General features: G+C 39.8%; 1 long non-coding RNA gene across 2 annotated transcripts in view; it reads left to right on the forward strand.

Annotated features, from left to right (window-relative positions):
* Positions 1–987: 987 nt before the first annotated feature.
* The window catches only part of LOC102141943 (uncharacterized), an 88,922-nt gene continuing 70,893 nt past the window's right edge, over positions 988–19,016 (forward strand). For both annotated transcript variants that reach the window (XR_006694669.2, XR_012429125.1), the window contains exon 1: positions 988–1,121. This is a non-coding gene — a long non-coding RNA (uncharacterized lncRNA). The remainder of the gene's footprint in view (positions 1,122–19,016) is intronic.

A 19,016-nucleotide genomic window follows, 5' to 3' on the forward strand; every position in this document is an offset into this window, starting at 1 on the left:
GAGGGTGACTCAGGCAGAGCCTTTGCTTGGCTAAAGCACTATGATTTGAAGGAGTCAGGTTTGTTTGGGGAACTGGGGAACCACAAGTAATGAGTCTATAGGGTCCTAGTGTCTCGCAACCACAGTGGATGTTTGGAAGCATCTCGTAGATTTCAGTGATCCATCATATTCATTTATAGGAGGAAGTGAGATCAAATTTTCATATCAAAAAATAAATCCAGCTGCTGTGGGGGACTGAATTAAGGTAGAAAGAGACTGAAGGCAGAGAGATCAATTAGAAGGAGGTCTTGCGCAAGATGACTGATTTGTTTTATGCGACCACCAGAGCAGGAGCCAGAGAAAAGGCAAGTAGGCAAGGTAAAAAGAAACTTTATTAACTAGCCAGTATGAAGGAAGAAAAGGCGAGGTTCACCGGCCTCCCGTGGCGGGGGCCGGGGAAGTCGCCCCGGCGTTCTCGTGCGAGGTTCCTAGGTCCGCATATGAGGAGGGGCCGAGGGGCCGGGCGCGGTGGCTCACGCCACCACTTTGGTGTAATCCCAGCACTTTGGGGGGCCGAGGCGGGCGGATCACAAGGTCAGGAGATCGAGACCACGGTGAAACCACATCTCTAAAAAAAATACAAAACATTAGCCGGGCGCGGCGCCTGTAGTCCCAGCTACTCAGGAGGCTGAGGCAGGAGAATGGCGTGAACCCGGGAGGCGGAGCTTGCAGTGAGCCGAGATCGCGCCACTGCACTCCAGCCTGGGCGACAGAGCAAGACTCCCTCTCAAAAAAAAAAAAAGGAGGGCCCGAGGAAGTTCGCGCCCTGCGACGGCCCGGAGCGGCTTTTGTGTCTAGGGCCTGGGAGTGGGAGGGCAGTAGGCGGGACATGGGCGGGTCGGGGGCGTGCGGTAGGCTCGGCCAGGTTGGTTTCTGTTTCCTCGGTCGGACGTCATGTTGCGCCTGCGCAGTTGACCTGTGCTTTTTCCCGGGCGCGGGAAAGTTGGTGATGAAGAACCCGGAAATATGCCATCTTAGTCATCTTTGTTCTTTGTTCCGCTACCCCTCCGTCCAGACAATGACAAGACATTTAATAAGGTCAGCAGCCATGGTGATGGGGAAGGCGTTTATTTGAGAGGCAGGTAAGAGGAAAAATTGACAGAGATTTTACAGAAAGAAAAGTTGAGACTTTATATTCAAAAGCTAGATTTAGGTCAATAAAAACAACAATGATGATAATATTGATTCATACATTTATCATGCTTTTCAGTTTATCTGAAGGAGTGTTTATCTCCTTCAACCTTCCCGGTAACCCAATGGGTACATCAAAGATTAAAATTGTTAATGTGTATAATGTGCTTAGTCCTGGCTGTGTATGCTACTGAGTACTCAATCAGTGACGGTCATAGTTGGGGTTATTGTTGGCCTTAATCAAGATTCTCGTTGTTGACAATGTTCTTTTGTTAAGAAAAGTGGATTTTATCCACTTGAAGAGGTTCAGTCCAGAGAGAAGCCTCGAGAGACCTTAGCACAAAAGAAAAAAATGAGGTACTAGAAAACCCTCAGAGACAGCCTCTCGTCTCCGGGGTGAGATACTAATAGAAACAACGGCTATCGGGTGCTTCCCAGGGCTGCCCCACCTGACAGAGACTCTGGTGTCCATTCATGAAAAATCTCTGATTATGAAACTGATCATCCGCTTTGCCCCGTGTGTGCTTTCTTTCCAGGTTGTTGACTGTATCTTTACTTGGACTTATCCTTCATGTACACAGTGTAGTGAAAGGAACTCTGGCTACAGATTAAGCAGCAGTGGACTTGCATATTATTTCAAGTACTTCTTTTTTATTGGTACAAATTTCAGGGGTACAGTGCAGTTTTGTTACATGGATGTGTTGTGTAGTGGTAAACTCTGGGTATTTATTTATTTTATTATTATTATTATTATTATTGAGACAGTCTTACTCTATTGCCCAGGCTGGAGTACAGTGGTGCAATCTCAGTTCACTGCAACCTCTGCCTTCTGGGTTCAAGTGATTCTCCTGCCTCAGCCTCCCAAGTAACTGGGACTACAGGCATGCACCACCATGCTTGGGTAATTTTTGTATTCTTAGTAGAGTTGGGGTTTTACCATGTTGCTCAGGCTGGTCTTGAACTCCTGACCTCAGGTGATCCTCCCACCTCGACTTCCCAAAGTGTTGGGATTACAGGTGTGAGCCACCGTGCCTGGCCAACTCTGGGCTTTTGGTGTAACCATCACCCAAATAGTGTACATTGTACTCATTAAGTCACTCCTCACCTCATTTCTTTTAAAAAAAAAAAAAAAATGTTTTTGGCTTACTGTTTAATTCAGAAAGTGGGTAAAAAGTAACAAAACTTTCTGGTTTCTCCTTGTTTCTCACCTGTCAAAATCAGGATAGTATCTACCTCATAGCATTTGTTTCATGCTGGTGGTATCCTCATATATTTTCTATGCAGGGGGGAGTTGAAAGATGTAGATTTATCTTTTTTCTGCCTTTTTTTTCTAGTATTTCTGTGGCTTGTGTGACCTTAAGACTTTGACCAGTAAATCTGAGAGGAATCTGGAGAATTCCAAATGGCAATAATCAAATTTAAACCAGCTTTCAGGGCAGCTTGCCTTAAAATCTTATTAGCCAGGGATGGCTAAAAAGAGGCTTGACAAACACTTCTAGCCTCAGAGCTGAAATGTGTTTCTCAGGATCAGTCCATGGGTGCTGACTCTTTGCACCCATTTCTCTAGGATGGGCAACGCTGACTCCTTTTTCCTCTGATGTTGTTCACTGTTCTGGACCAGAATAAATTCAACCATCACACCAGCACTGGCAAATATGCTGTAGTGGGCAGTTGGTGCCAATGTTGGTAATTTTTTTTTTTTTTTCCAGATTTCAGAAGCTTTAGATTTAAAGGTGACGAGGTCTCAATAGCAGGAAGGGGCTTGCAACACTGCCTTAAAATCTTTGGTTTCTCTTGGGACAGGTTTCTCTCCTTTCCCACCATGATAGCACCTAGCCATATATCATCTCTTCTGTTCTGATAACTCATTTATCAGGCAACATAAGAATGTGAATTGCTCTATGACAATTTAATTTCTAAATAACTTAAGTTTGAGCTCTTTATATACTCAAGTGATTTGTTCTTACTTTACCTTTTATTTTTCATAGAAGCATTTTAAATAAACATCTCACTTTCCCTTCTGCTCTCTAAAGAAAAATTTATCCAACACAATATACCTTTTCTCTAAGGATTCAAGGTCAAATGTCAAACAGGTTCTTTGGGCGAGGGTAACATAAAAAGAGGATGCTCTGGGGTTGACTCAGGTGGGAAGGCAGGTTTGTCTTAGCACTAAATGCCCCCAGAAATCCTCAGCTTTTGAAACTACTCTGTCTGCTTTTTGTGTGATTTTTAAGACTTGCTCTTTTTCCTCACTGTAAGTCTGGCATCCGATTTTACTTCTAATTATCATCAACTTCCAGAAAACTCCTTTTCTTCTCGCAATTTGTGGCTTTTAATCTACTTCCCTCTGTGAAGCTAGATTATGAAAGTTTATTATACTGGTTACCCAGGCAAAAGAAAACAGGCTTGGAGAAAAAGTACCGGGGGGCAATCCCCTAGGTCAAAGTGCTTGAATTCGAGAGGCTCTATTTTGTGAAATATTCTCCAGCCACCCAGAAACCTGACTGCGTCTTGTTCATTGTTGCTCTGGTTTCAGTGATGGTGTCCTCTTTCAAATTCATGTTGAAACATATTCACTAATGCAGTAGTATTATGAGATGTTGCTTGTGGGAGGTGTTAAGTCATGTGAGTTCTGCCCTCATAAATAAGATGAGCACTCTTATAAAAGGGCTCAAGACTGAGAGGAGCAGACTCTTGCCCTTCTGCCTTTCACCATGTGAGAACACAGAAGCAAGGCAGCATCTTGGAAGCAGAGAGCAGCTCTCCACAGACACCAATGCCAATGCCTTGATCTTGGACTTCCCAGTTCCCAGCACTGTAAGAAATTAATTTTTGTTCTTTATAAATTACCCAGTCCAAGATATTTTGTTATAGCAGCACACACAGAACAAGCCAGTTGTGAAGACTGATAACTGGTGATTCATTGTTGACAGTGGCCACAAATGGGCAGATAAAAAAGCATCACCAGCATTTTGATATGTGTAGCATTTGTTTGCTTTGTTTTGTTTATTTATATTTATTCTGATATCAAGACTCTGACTCATAAAGCATAAGAGAGGTAGGAGAGGAAATTCTATCTCAGTGGAGAAATATACGTGAAGGCATATGATACAGAGACTGTGTTATCTACTGGAAGAATAAAATTAGTTAAGGTAGGATTTCGTAGATAGTGCAAAAGCCATCTTCACACTGTTTTGAAAGGCATTGGAATGGGCTTCCGGCCAATAATCTCCCTGATACCCAGGTAAAAATGAATCTGAAATCTCATTAAAGATGTATCTTCTCCCAAGGGCTCTTACCAGGAGGGTAAACTCTTCAAACTCACATTGGGACTCTTGCTTTACCTTTTCTTCTGTTTTATGAGGATCCAGAATCATCAGAGTCATCATAATTTCTTCTATCATTCTTTATTGAAGTGAGTACTACTAATTCACATGGAGGAGTCAATGGTGGTCATTTTTTTAACAGCAAGAAGCAATAGTTGAGTGGTTAGGCAAATATCAGAAGAAGTGGGAAAGGTCTAGAAAAAATAAACCAAGGAGAATAAAAAACAATTGTGCTATTTTTTGCAATTTTGGACAAAAGTAGACTCAAAAAAGTGGTTTTACAAACATCTTCTTTGCCATTTCCTAGAATACTGGCCAGATTTAGGATCCCATGGAAGGAAAGTTACTGTGTCAAACCCTGTGTAAATCAACAAGAAAGGATTTACCTGTGGCTTGTCTAGGTTGCCTCTTGAATGAAGCCCTTGAAATTAACGTAGAAAAAGCTACTGCCTCCCATAATCACTATCTTTTCCTAGTTAATAAGCATTATTACCCTATCACTTATCCTTATAGAACTATTCCACAAAACCTCCTCCAGGAAAGAAACCTTATCTTCATTGTTTTCTGAATACTTTGCTGAAGATCTCCTGCTCTTTTCCCAAATTGTCGTCCAAAACTCCTTATTCACCTGGCTCTCGAGTCTGCAGATCTTGTCTTCATGAAATTTTTATTATATCCAACGTCTGCCCAATCTCAGGGTTCTCAATAGATCATCTTTGCCTTTTTATTTTTTTTTTCATGTTTTGTTTTGTTTCTCCATTTCTTTTCTTTCTTTCTTTCTTTTAATTTCATAGGTTTTTGGAGGACAGGTGGTATTTGGTTACACAGTAAGTTCTTTAGTGGTGATATGTGAGATTTTGGTGCACCCATTATGTTGGATCATACGTAAGAGTAGGCCAAAAACTTTTGAAAATCTCAGTGCTAAAGGTTTGAAAATAAAGTTGCATGGAAGTTGATGTGATCTCAGTTGGGAAAGGATATAAGGGGTCGTGAGTTGTGTTGGGTTAGAAGTTGGGAAGTCCACTAATATGGCGCTATTTTCAAGTAGTCTTGGGCCTATGGTTTCCACTAAAGTGAAGGAATACTCTTACCGTTGATCATCTTGGAAAGCAATTATTCCTGGGACAGGGAATGAGAAGGATTAAGTGTAGGTGACAGTTTGGCATAAGTAAAATCTTTCCCCTCCATTTGGGACAGAATCAATGGTAAAGAGGCACCCATTATGTTTCAGTGTAGAGAGTGGTAAGCTGCCGAATAAAGAAGTGTCAGAGGCACAGCTTTGTACAGCACCAAAGGAGGGTTTCTGTCATTGTAAGATTTATTTGCAATATATTTGCTGTCTTAATCCCCAGCCTTCCATATATTTTCAAAGCTGCAGCCCAGACTCAGGTGTGCTTGAGGAATTAGGCAAGGGCCCTGTCCTCACTTGGGAGGTGGCCCGGTGTGGTAGCAACAATGAACTCTGAGAGCAGAGCCACGTGCAGTGACAATCTCAGGAGGTCAGCAGCAGTGTTGGCAGCAGTGTGGTGGCAGAGCAAGGAGGCCAGAACAGAGGAAACGCAAGCACCTGTTCCTCAGCACACTTGAGCTTGCATTCTGCAAAAGCCTTAGGCAGCGGTGGAGCATGCATCAGGGCCAAATTCCAGCAGCCCCTGTGGATTGCTTTTCCTTCTTTTCTTCATCTTATTATCTCTTGCTTCATTTCTTCCTTTCTGTCTTTCTTCTTCCCCTTATTTCTTTTTGTTTTCCTTTCTTTCCATTTTTTTTTCTTTGTTAGGGGTTAGAGTTCTCTTTCCTTACATTTTCCTTTCCTTCCTTGTTTTCTATCTACCTTCTTTCAACATTTCTTCCTTTCCTTTTATGACCTGACCATATTAGTCCTCTTTCCATTGCAAATGAAAACATCTAATAACCTAATACTGTATTGGCTTGCAAAATGTATTGGCTTGTGGAAAAAAAAAATTGAGTTTAACCCAGCATTTGATTGGCTAACAAAACTGATGTCTGGAGGGCTCTATTGAGGCAGTGAGAGCTGCCATTCATTGCAACGATATCATCAGGGCTCCATTCCTCTCCACGTGTTTGCCTGCTTTCCTCTCTGCTGCCTGATCATAAGGCAGGACTTCTCCAGTAAGAGCATAGATGATGACCAGTAGCTACAAATTTATATTCTCCCGTTGCAAAGAGAGTGTATTATTCCTAGTGATGCAATGAGGAAAAAGATAGTTTTTGGCATTATTGCCAAAAGATGCAAAGCCTAAATTTAAAAACGGGAGGAATGGAGACTATTATTCTAAGTGAAGTAACTCAGGAATGGAAAACCAAACATCGTTATGTTCTCACTCATAAGTGGGAGCTAAGCTACGAGGATGCAAAGGCATAAGAATGATACAATGGACTTTGATGACTCAAGGGGAAAGAGTGGGAAAGGGTTGAGGAATAAAAGACTACAAATTGGATTCAGTGTATACTGCTTAGGTGATGGGTGCACAAAAATCTCACAAACCACCGCTAAAGAACTTTCTCCGGTAACCAAATACCACCTGTTCCCCAAAAACCTATGGAAATAAAAAAATTTTTTAAATGAGGGGAAATCAGGCAAACCAACATTAAGGGACATTCCAGAGAACAACTTGCCTTCAGTTTTCACACAATTTCACTGCCATGAAAGACAAAGAAAGGCTGGGAAACTGTTTCCAGTCATGAAACATGGCAGGTAGGCAATGTGTGACCTTGGCTTGGATCCTGGAATTTAAAATGTTGTAAGGGACATTGTTAACACACTTTACTAAATTTCAAAACATTAGATAATGATATTGTGTCCACATTAAAGTGCTTGAATTTGATTTTTTTGGTTTTTTGGTTTTTTTGTTTTTTTTGACAGAGTCTTACTCTGTCACCCAGGCTGGAGTGCAGTGGTGCAATCTTGACTCTGCAGCCTCCACTCCCAGGCTCAAGCAATCCTCCCACCTCAGCCCCCAAGTAGCTGGGACTACAGATGTGTTCTACCACACCCATTTAATTTTTGTGTTTTTATTACAGGCAGAGTTTCGCCATGTTGGACAGGCTGGTCTCAAACTCCTGACCTCAAGCGATTTACCTGCCTTGGCCACCCAAAGTGCTTGGATTACAAGCATGAGCCACCGTGCGCCAGCCTTGAATTTGATAATTATATTATGGTTACATAGGAGAATGTTCCTGTTCTTAGAATTTACCTGCTGAAATATTTTGTAATAAAGTATCATTGTAGCTGTGACTTGTTCTCAAGTGATGCAGAAAAAAAATATAGACTTTATGCTCACAGATTCATATATATACGCACCCCCCCACACACTGAGAGAGTGAGAATGAGAAAGAGTCAGAACATATTGAAGTGTTAACGTATTTAAAAACTGTAAATCTATTTGAAGGATATCAAGATAATCGCATCTTTGCAATTTTCAACTTTTTAGAAAAGTTTTAAAGATGTTTTTAAATAGAAAGAAACAAAAGCAAAACAGTTTCTCTTTCACAGTGTTCACAGAAAGTATGAGAATTCAATGATTTTGGTTTGGCTATTTTAATATCACAAGCTATAGCTGGACAACGGTTGTGGGTCCTCATGGATAGAGGAGCTCAGGTCATATGGGTGTTGGTTCAGTGCCACCTAAACAAAGAACGGGGGTAGGGGGAGCTCCTAAAGGAGAACTGAGGTCCTATCCCCAAATAAGGGGAAGCGGATGCTGATAGATAAAACAACAATTGTCTAGTTCACTCTTACCTCCCTTCACTGTAAGACAAAACTGCAAAATTCTGAAGCATTATCTTCAGTGTTTGCCTTCAACTACCATTAAAAGTTTGAGCAGCACTTAATGAGCTCAAAGCAACCTTCGCATCTGAAATTCTACAAAGCCATTCCAACTTCTTTTTCCTGTTTAGATGAAAGACAGTGAACTCATTGGCTGATCTTAACACACACATCAATTAATTTAATTGACTTAAAGGTTGTTCTTACATAAAATACTACTCTTTGAATTGTTCTAAAAGACATCAATTTGTCATTAAAAAAATACCTAACGGAAGCTTTAATTTTTTCCTCCAATTCCTTTAATGTCTGTTTCGCTAAATGCTTAGCAACAAAAGGCTGGCTTGGGTTAGGGTTTCTTTGCCAAGATAAAAATAATCTAAAATTTAGATGTGTCTGCAGTGATCATGGCAGTGTAAATTAATTAGCCACGCTGAGCCTGAATCAGCAGTGTCTCTGAATTGATCTTGCTTTTATGCTGCTCTGTTTTCTAAAATGTGTTCACCCTTGAAAGTAGCCATTCTTGTGATTACTTCCCTTTCTCACTCAGAAACCACAGTTGGCAAAAAAGTTCTTTTTTTTTAGTGTCGAAGTTAATAATACATTAATAAATATTGGAATTTGAATTTTGTGCCCCCAGCCAAGCTAAAGGCTACATGCCAAGGATGAGGATACAAACATAAATAAGAGATTATCCCTATCCTCGGGGAGTTTACATTCTTTTGGGGAGGTATTAAAATATGTATACCAAAAGTTAAATTATGCAATGTCAAACAACAAGCCATGTCATGAGGTAAGTTGGGTTTCGATGCCAAGAAATAACTACAAATACAGTGATGTAGAGAAAGTAGTTTATGTTGGGTGACAGGACTAGTCCGAGAAGACTTTTTGAAAGAAGAGAGTTGGAATAACAGTGTTGAATGTGTCTAGATTCCATCCTAAAACTTTATATATCTTTTCAACAGCTTCAGTGAGGTGTTATTTATATAACTCAAAATTCGATTATTTTAAGTGTACAAGACAATGATTTTTAAGTGAATTTACAGAGTTGTGTAACCACCACCACGATACAATTTTATAACATTTCCATCACCCTAAAAAACTCTCTCAAGCCCATTTTCAGTCAATCATTGTTCCTATCTTCAGTCCCAGGGAGCCAGTAACTTGTTATACTTTGCCTTTTCTCGACTTAATGGGTAACCAGAATCACATAATATGTAGTGTTTTCTGTCACTTCATATAATGATTTTAAGGTTCATCTCTGTTGTAGTATGGATGAGTACTTTGTTCTTTTTGATTTCTAAATAATATTTCATTATATGGATAGATCACATCTGATTTATCCAGTCATTAGTTGACATGTATCTGAGTTGCTTCCATTTTCTGACTATTATAAATAATGCCACTATTAACATGCACATAGCAAATTTGGGGGTGGATATATGTTCTCATTTCCTTAAATACTTAGGAATAGAATTGTTGGCCGGGCGTGGTGGCTCACACCTGTAATCCTAGCACTTTGGGAGGCTGAGGTGGGCAGATCACCTGAGGTCAGGAGTTTGAGACCAGCCTGGCCAACATGGTGAAACCCCATTTCTACTAAAAATACAAAAATTAGCCGGGTGTGGTGGCACATGCCTGTAATCCCAGCTACTTGGGAGGCTGAGGCAGAAGAATCACTTGAACCCAGGAGGCAGAGGTTGCAGTGAGCAGAGATCACGCCATTGCACTCCAGCCTGGGCGACAAAGCAAGACTCTGTCTCAAAAAAAAAAGAGTGGCTATCACGTGTGGCAAACTTATGCCTAACTTTAAGGAAACTGTCTTCCAATGTGGCAGCGTCACTTCACAAATCCCATCAGTAGTGTCTAAGGTAGAGCTTTACCTATATTATTTCACTTAATTATCACATGAGCTCTGTAAGGAGGAGAATTTGAGGAAGTAAGAAATGTTGATTGTCTTACCCAAGTTTATCTATCCCACCATTAGAGAGGCTGAGTTCTAACGAAGGTTTGACTGAATCCAAAACATTTGGATTCAGATTTTGAGGCACACTTAAGAGCTTTCGAAATCGGATTCAAAGGGTAATAAGGGTTGATTAATAATGTCTGCCAAGGACCCAGGCTGGAGATCAGCAGCCACTCTGCCGCCTTTATCAGCCCTGGACTGGTGCACAGGCCTCAGTATTCTGCAATAACATGCAATTCTTCTCTTGGCTCCTCACCGTCGTTGTTGAAGCCAGGCTAAAGATTATTTCAGAAAAATTCTCTTCTAAACTCCTCTAGCATGGAGACTATCCTCTTACTGCAAAACTGATTGCATTGTATTATAATATTCTGTTCAATACCTGTCTGTCCCGCTGGGGGGAGAGCATCCGACGGAAAGATGATCGCTTCTGCTCAGTATCCCTACCCAGTAAGAGTGCCTCGCTTAGAAATGGTGCCCAATGAGTGCTACTTTGATTGAATAAATGGAAGAATAAAAGTGAGCATAAAATTAGATTTCTCCTTTCTATTTTAAACATGGTGAAGCAAAGAGATGTGGACTTTGAATAATGTACCACATCTAGAGAACCAAAGAAAGACAGAGAGAGGAGCCTTGAGTCCCCAGATTTCTTAATCATTGAGCTTCAGCTCACTTCTCGAGAGAAATTGGCCTCTGTCTGTGACTGCAAAGCGATTGATGTGGCCCGTTAGATTGTGCTGATGCTGGAATGTATTGAGACGAAGGCTTCCAGGATACAAGGCTCTCCCTTGGTTTAAAGTGAACAAGCCATGGTCTACCCGATGTGCAGAGAAGAAAACACAGAACGAAGGATTTCCCAGCAACATTTAAACAAAACTTTAAAAGGTAATGTTTTGACCCAATGCAGTTGGTCAGTGGGTGGCCTGTGAATGTTATGTAATTATATCATCAACAAAGAAGGATGCAAAGTTCTTTAATTCAGAAGCATGGTGCTGGAGCCCACAGTCCTCCTTTTCTCCAATCTCTCTCTTTCTGTCAGCAGAAAGACAAAAGAGAATGTGTTAACAGTATTCAGTATTAAAATGATGAAGTTGGGGTTTATTTTTTTTTATAATTTTCAATGTTTTCATGCAAAAACGTTAATTATAGCAAAATACATATTATTTTTAAGGCTTCGATACTCTTTTAAGCAGTGATTTTTCATTGGCGTAAACATATCAAGAAACAAAGTCATATTAGATAACAAAAATGGTTTTATGCAAATGACACTCTCCATCTCTGTTGGAAAAGCGTTATGCCAAGCTCTAATTCCATGAGATCTTACCTAGCAGAGGTGAAGGTGAGCAGAAGGGAGTTGCAGGAAGAGTGGTCTATGAAGGGGCTGGTGGTAGAACTCAGCATAGTGAACTTGAGAGATTAAAGGCAGAACATCTTAGCTGAGTGTGGTGGCTCACGCCTGTAATCCCAGCACTTTGGGAGGCCAAGGTGGGTGGATCATCTGAGGTCAGGAGTTCGAGACCAGCCTGGCCAACATGGCAAAACCCCACCCATCTCTACTAAAAATACAAAAATTAGCCGGGCGTGGTGGCATGCACCTGTAATCCCAGCTACTGGGCAGGGAGCTGAGGCAAAAGAATTGCTTGAACCCAGGAGGCAGAGATTGCAGTGAGACGAGATTGCACCACTACACTCCAGCCTGGGAAACCGAGCAAGACTCCGTCAAAAAAAAAAAAAAAAAAAGCAGAACGTCTGGATTTTAGAGCAAGGGATAACATAAAGGGGAGGTGTGCACCAACTGTTATAAGACCTCAAGTAGGGTATTCAGGATAGGATGCAACTTGGTAGTTTAATATTTATCAAACTTAAGGATGAGTTGTAAGAAAGTACAAGAATACTCTTTACTCAATTGTTTACAAAAGTATCTCCTTTTGAATCACTGACTTTTCGTTCTATATACCTTATATCTGTAAGTATGCACCAGTACCTTTTCGGGTAACACACATATACATATATACAAATATATAATGTACACATACAAAGATTATAGATAGATATAGACATATAGATATAGATATATTATAGATAGATAGATTATAGATTATAGATAGTAACTATTAGAGAGAGAGATAGATTTAAATATAGATCTAATTTCCCTCATTTGGGGTAAATTGAATTATCATATCCCTTTATTCCTAAATTCTTCAATGTCTTTTTGAAAAGCAAGGATAGTCTCTTACATAAACACAATGCAATAATCAAAAACAGAAACTTCAACTTTGACACAATGCTATAATTTAATCCAGAGCCCATACTCAAATGTGACAATAATCCAAATATTGCCCACTATAGCTAATGCTTTCCTCTGTGTGCAATTCAGGATCATGCTTTAGATTCCTTTAGCCCACTTATGCCTACTGTTCCATTATTGGAACACTAAGCATGTGAGAGTTATATCCTACTGCTCAAGGTTATTATATACGATTAACATATATTTTTAAATAAATAATGTAAATGGATTATTTATAACTTGAAGGATAAATGCTTGAGGGGATGGGTACCCCATTCTCCGTGATATACTTATTTCCCATTGCATGTCTGTACCAAAATATTTCATGTACCTCATATGTGCACCTACTATGTACCTACAAAAATTTTTAAAAATTAAAAATTAAAAAAACATAAAAATAAATAAATAAGTGTGGCCACTTTGTTAAGCTGGCATCTGCCAGGTTACCTCTTTGTAAAGTTACATTGTATGTTTTGTAAATAATAAGTGATTAGAGGAAAATTCATTTGACTATGTGAATATCCTGTTATCCATCAATCTTTCACTCTCTAATTTTAGCATCCACTGGGGGTTTTCTAAGTCTGCCATTTATTCAATATTTGTTTTTTGGCAATATAAAATAAGAAAAAGCTTCCCTTCCTATTAGTTAATCTATAAATATCATCATGAATTCATAGACTCTTATTTTACTTAATAGGTAATAATGCATTTCTGTCATTGTTTATTTCAATGCTTACATTGTCCCAGATTCGGCCAGTGGGAGCCAGTGTAGAGTTCTGGCCTTAATCCCATGACCAGTGGGAAACATATCACAGGATTTTAGGCAGATGGGTGAAAATATCATATTTGCTCTTTGACAAATTACTCCAGCTAAATCATAAAAAATGATTGGAGGATATTATTTATTGTTATTATTTTATTGTGGTAAGAACACTTAATGGGAGATCTACCCACTTAGCGCATATATATGTAAGTATATATATGTATATATCAGTATATGTATATATGTATATATATGTGTGTATATGTGTGCGTATATATGTATATATAATTTTTTTAATGTTTTTTGAGAAAGAGTCTTGCTCTGTCACCCCGGCTGGAGTGCAGTGGTGCAATCTCAGCTCACTGCAACCTCCGCCTCCCGGGTTCAAGTGATTCTCCTACCTCAGCCTCCCAAATAGCTGGGATTAGAGGCATGCACCACCATGCCAGGCTAATTTTTGTATTTTCAGTAGAGACGGGGTTTCACCATGTTGGCCAGACTGGTCTCAAATTCCTGACCTCAGGCGATCTACCTGCCTTGGTGTCCCAAAGTGCTGGGATTACAGGCGTGAGCCACGGTTGCCCAGCCAGCATATTTTTAAATATTCAATACAGTATTGTTACCTATAGGCATAATGTTGTACAGCAGACCTCTAGAGCTTCTTTATCTTGCATGAATGAAACTTTATGCCCATTGAATAACAGCTTCCTGTTTCTCCCTCAGCCCTACCCCTGGCAACCACCATTCTACTTTCTGCTTCTCTGTATTTGAGTATTTTAGATACCTCATACAAGAGGAATTATGTGATATTTGTCCTAACTGACTAATTTCACTGACTGTTATTTCCTCGAGGTTCATCTATGTTGTAGCATATGTCAGAATTGCCTTTTAAAAGCTGGAAAATATTGGCCAGGCGCGGTGGCTCACGGCTGTAATCTCAGCACTTTGGGAGGCTGAGGCGGGTGGATCGGGTTTAGGAGTTTGAGACCAGCCTGGACAACATGGTGAAACTCTGTCTCTAATAAAAATACAAAAATTAGCCAGGCTCGGTGGTGCTCATCTGTAATCCCAGCTACCTGGGAGGCTGAGGCAAAAGAATCGCTTGAACCCACAAGGTGGAGGTTTTCTGTGAGCCAAGATTGCGCCACTGCACTGCAGCCTGGGCGACTCTATCTCCAAAACAAGAATAAATTAAATGAAAGCTGGAAAATATTCCATTGTATGTATACACCACATTTTACGTATCCATTTAGCCATTGATGGACACTTGAATTGCTTTTATATTTTATCTATTGTAAAGAATGCTGCTATAAACGGGGTATACAAACATCTATTCAAGATTCTGCTTTCAAATCTCTCGGCTAAATATCCGGAAGTCTGATGTCTAGATAAGATGACAGTACTATTTCTAATTTTTTGAGGAATCCTCATACTGTTTCCTACGGCAGATGCACCATTTTCATTCCCACCAACAATGTATAAGGGTTCCATTTTTTCATGTCCTCACCAACACATGTCTTCTTTTAAAAAATAATTCTAAGGTAATAGGTGTGAAGTGATATGTCCTTGTGGATTTGACTTGCATTTCCCTGATGAGTGCTGCTGAATATCTCCCCTTATACATGTTGGCCATATGCAGAAATGTCTATTCAAGTCCTTTACCCATTTTCAAATTGGGTTGTTAGGTTTTTTTGTTTTTTGCTATTGAGTTGTAGGAGTTTCTTAAATATTTTAGTAATTAATCCCTTATCTGGTATGTGGCTTGCAAATATCTTCTTCCATTGCATAGGTTTCCTATCACTTCTTTGATTGTTTCTTTTGCTGTGCAGAAGCTTTGTAGCTTGGAAGTTGTCCCACTTGGTGATTTTGCCTTCATTACCTGTGCTTTGATACATTATCCATGAATTAATTGCCAAGACCAATGTCACAATGTCATGAAGTTTTCCTCCATGTTTTCTCCTAGGAGTTTTACAGTTTCTGTTTAAGCCTTTAATGCATTTTTAGTTGAGCGCTGTGTATGGTATAAGCTATGGGTCCAAATTCATTATTTTGCATATGGATACAAAGAGAGGATGGTGCAAGAGCTGTGAAGAACATGGGAGGAACATACTGGAAGCTCTCTGTCTCTTTATCCTTCCTATCTATGTGTGTGTTTCTGCCGTATGTGTGCATGTGCATGCATGCGTGTGTGTGTGTGTGTGTGTGTGTGTGTGTGTTTCTCTGTCTGTGCTGGTCTTACTGTCTCTCTTTTATGTAAGTACATAGTTTCTTTAACAGTGTGTACTTTTCCCCTAACAACTGTACCCTGATGCTTTTAGAAATTCTCTGAACTATTTTTCCTTTTACTATGGTAATAAGCCTTCAGAAACATAATTGAATTCAGATATTAAATACTGTAAGCACTATCATTTAGCTTCTGATAAAAATGTGCATTATTGTATTTGAAATGACAAAAAAAAGAGTGAATCAAAACAACATTTTTTTTCTTCCTCCTGTGAAGTCTTTGTGTGGAATAACTCAATCTCTTGTAGGCTGCATTCTCTGTGATGTGGGAAATAGAACCAGGGCTATTATGCAGCGATAAGATGTGGTTTCCAATTCTGCAGCACAGTGGGAATCTGCTCCATTGTAGGTTTTATCACCTTCCGATTTGCCAAGTATTTCTAGCAGGGAGAACACAGCACTAATCATGGTGGAAGATGGATACAGGAAAAGAACATGAACTTTGGAGTTAGCCATTCACTTGCTCATTCATTCAATCAAACAATACTTATTGATCACAGATGCTGGACACTCAACTAGGTGCTTGGGGATACAATACCAGACAAGAGTGACAGGATCTGAATTCAATAGAGTTTGCTAGCACTGCTTTTGCTACGTGGTGGGGGCTTTCATTTTGGTCATTATTTAACTTCGTTGACCCTACTTTTTGATTTGTGCAGCTCTGTCAACCCTATTAGGGTGATGCCAAACATAACTGGGGGCATAGCAAGAGTTTCTTGCTTAAGCAGTATGGGTCAAGGTGGTCACCACTTTCTATTTAAAGCATTTCGTTTTCAGATTATTACTTTTTTTGAGACAGGGTCTTGCTCTGTTGTACAGGCTGGAGTGCAGTGGTGCAATCATAGCCCACTGCAGCCTCAACCTCCTGGGCTCAAGCAATCCTCCCATCTCAGCCCTCCCAAGTAGCTGGGACTACAGACATGTGCCACAACTTCCAGCTGATTTTTTTTTTCTTTATGTAGAGATGGGATCTCATTGTGTTGCCCAGGCTGGTCTTAAACTCCTGGGCTCAAAACAATTATCTCACCTCAGCTTCCCAAAGTGCTGGAACTATAGGCACCAGTCACCGTGCCTGGCCAGCATTTTCTTTTCTCTTCCACTGAACCCCCAAATGAGGCTTTTAAAATGCTTCTCACTTTTGCTCTTGGTTGATGCATGAGCTCTGTGCTATACGGGCAGCCAACTGGACCTTGCAGATTCATGCTCCAAGGAGGTTAGAAAATTCTCCATTTTTTAGGTTTTTATGCATAGAAAATTGGTCATAAGATGCTATAAATTTTCCTAAAAGAAAGTAGGAGACATCAGAGGGAAAAGAGAAACATTTCTGAGGCAAACTATGGTATTTTCTTTCCCCTGATACTGTTCCCATCTGGTTCCTTTTTCGTAGAATTTGGGCGTTCCTGTAGAGTTAGGAGAGGCACAGAATTAGGAAAAGTTTTGAAAGCTCTGCAGAGTCATTCTCGTGACCTGTGTCAGTCTCGGTCAAAAATATATATGCCGAAACAGACAAGAGGAGTTTCATTAACTGTCCCACTTGTAATTCTTTCATGAAATGAAAATGCTAAAATATTGTACATTAATCTCAGGTAGCTTGGACTTTTCGTCCATATCAGCCTCTGGGCCACTCATGGTCTAATGCTTTGAGACGGGATGCTGGATGCTGCCTGATACTTATTCTTGCCTTCGTTCTTCTTTCTTAGTGACAGAATTCTGATTTTCAGCTAGATACATGACTTCCCAACCAGAAGTTTACTCTTTTTTTAACCTCTCTCAAAGCTAGATGTGATGTGTAACGAAATTCTGGCCGAAGGTCTATAGGTAGAAGTGTCACAAGAGTCTTCTGGAGAGTCTCCTTGAAAAAGAAGAGTATGTCCTTTCTCCTTCTTGTTGGCTGGAACCTGGTTGTGGTGGCCGGAGCTAGGTCAGCTCTCTGGTACCATGAAGTCAACATGCTGAGGATAGTGGAGCAATAAGATTAAAAGCCTAGGTCTCTGAAACCATAGAGCTACTGTACCGGTCTTGACTTACCTACACTGGGCTATTTTTATATGAAACAGAAATAAACTTATCTTCCTTCCTTCCTTCTTTCCTTCCTTCCTTCCTTCCTTCTTTTCTTCCTTCCTTCTTTCCTTCCTTCTCTTTTGTTATAGACAGCTGAACCCTTCAATACACTTTTATTTTAAACAAGAAGAAACAACCCAGAGAGGGTATATGACTTACCTTGGATTCCAGTGGCAGGATTGTGATTAGAATACAGCTTTCCTGACTGGAAGTACAAATCTCTTCCAATAATCTCAAACTGCCTCTTGTTAATTTTGAGTCAGGTGTAAAAACAGGAAATACTGGACAAGTCAGATATATATCATTAAAATTGTTAGAGGATCACCAGTGAATGAGATGAAGGAACACCAAAGGCGTGCTTCTAGTATATCATGGATATTCTGGAACATGTGGATGTCCAAAAATGCATAGATTTCTTTCTTTTTTTTTTTTTTTTCAAGAATGAAGTAAGACAAATTGAGAGGTTAGTCTATCAACCAATATTGGTTTCGTCAAAAATGGTTGGTGTGGAACAATTACACCTACTGACTAGTTGATATAACAAGTTGTGCGTTGAAATGAAGTGGAATAACTTGGTCTTGGTGGAGTCCCGGGGGGTGCATGTGTTTGTAAGTTGAGTTGAGTTCTTAATGGTACTTTTAGAGAAAATTCCTTTAGAAGCTTTGTTTAGAGAAAGCAGGGGCATAATAGCCCTCTTGGATATGTACACATAATTAAGTGGCTTTTACTGCTGAATCGGGCTTCTTTTCATGCTGTGGTTACATCTTATTCTTGTTTAAAGGTTTTGTTTTTAAAGTATGAAATGGTTTATATGTGGAATCTAAAAAAGTAGATTCCACAGACGCAGAGCGGAGAAAGGTGTTATCAGAGGCTGGGTGGAAAGGAGGAGGGATTGGGAAAAGGAAGATACTTCTCAAGGGGCACAAAGTTTCAGTTAGACAGAAGGGATGTTTTAGAAAACTATCGTACTGCGTAGTGACCATAGTTAAAAATGATGTATTGTACGATTCAAAGTTGCTAATAGATTTTTAAAATTCTGACCACCAAAAAATGATAAGGTGGTGAGGTGACAGGTATGTTATTTAGCTTGATTGAATCTTTCTGCAGCGTACACACAGATCAAGACATCACATTGTACTTCATAAATATACACACTTATTATTTGTCAATTAAAAGTGAACTAATTTTAAAAATCATGAAACAGCTTGTAAAATGGGAACAGTTGTGATGTAGTAAAGATCAATACATTAAAATATTCAACTTAGTGTTTATTGGTGTAATGTGAAACAAGAAAATTTATTGTCTTCTGATAGCTAGTGCTGTTTTTTGTTTGTTTGTTTTTTGGTAGAGTCGCTCTCTGTCACTAGACTGGCGTTCAG

This window comes from Macaca fascicularis, chromosome 20, assembly GCF_037993035.2.
Source record: "Macaca fascicularis isolate 582-1 chromosome 20, T2T-MFA8v1.1".
NCBI lineage: Eukaryota > Metazoa > Chordata > Mammalia > Primates > Cercopithecidae > Macaca > Macaca fascicularis.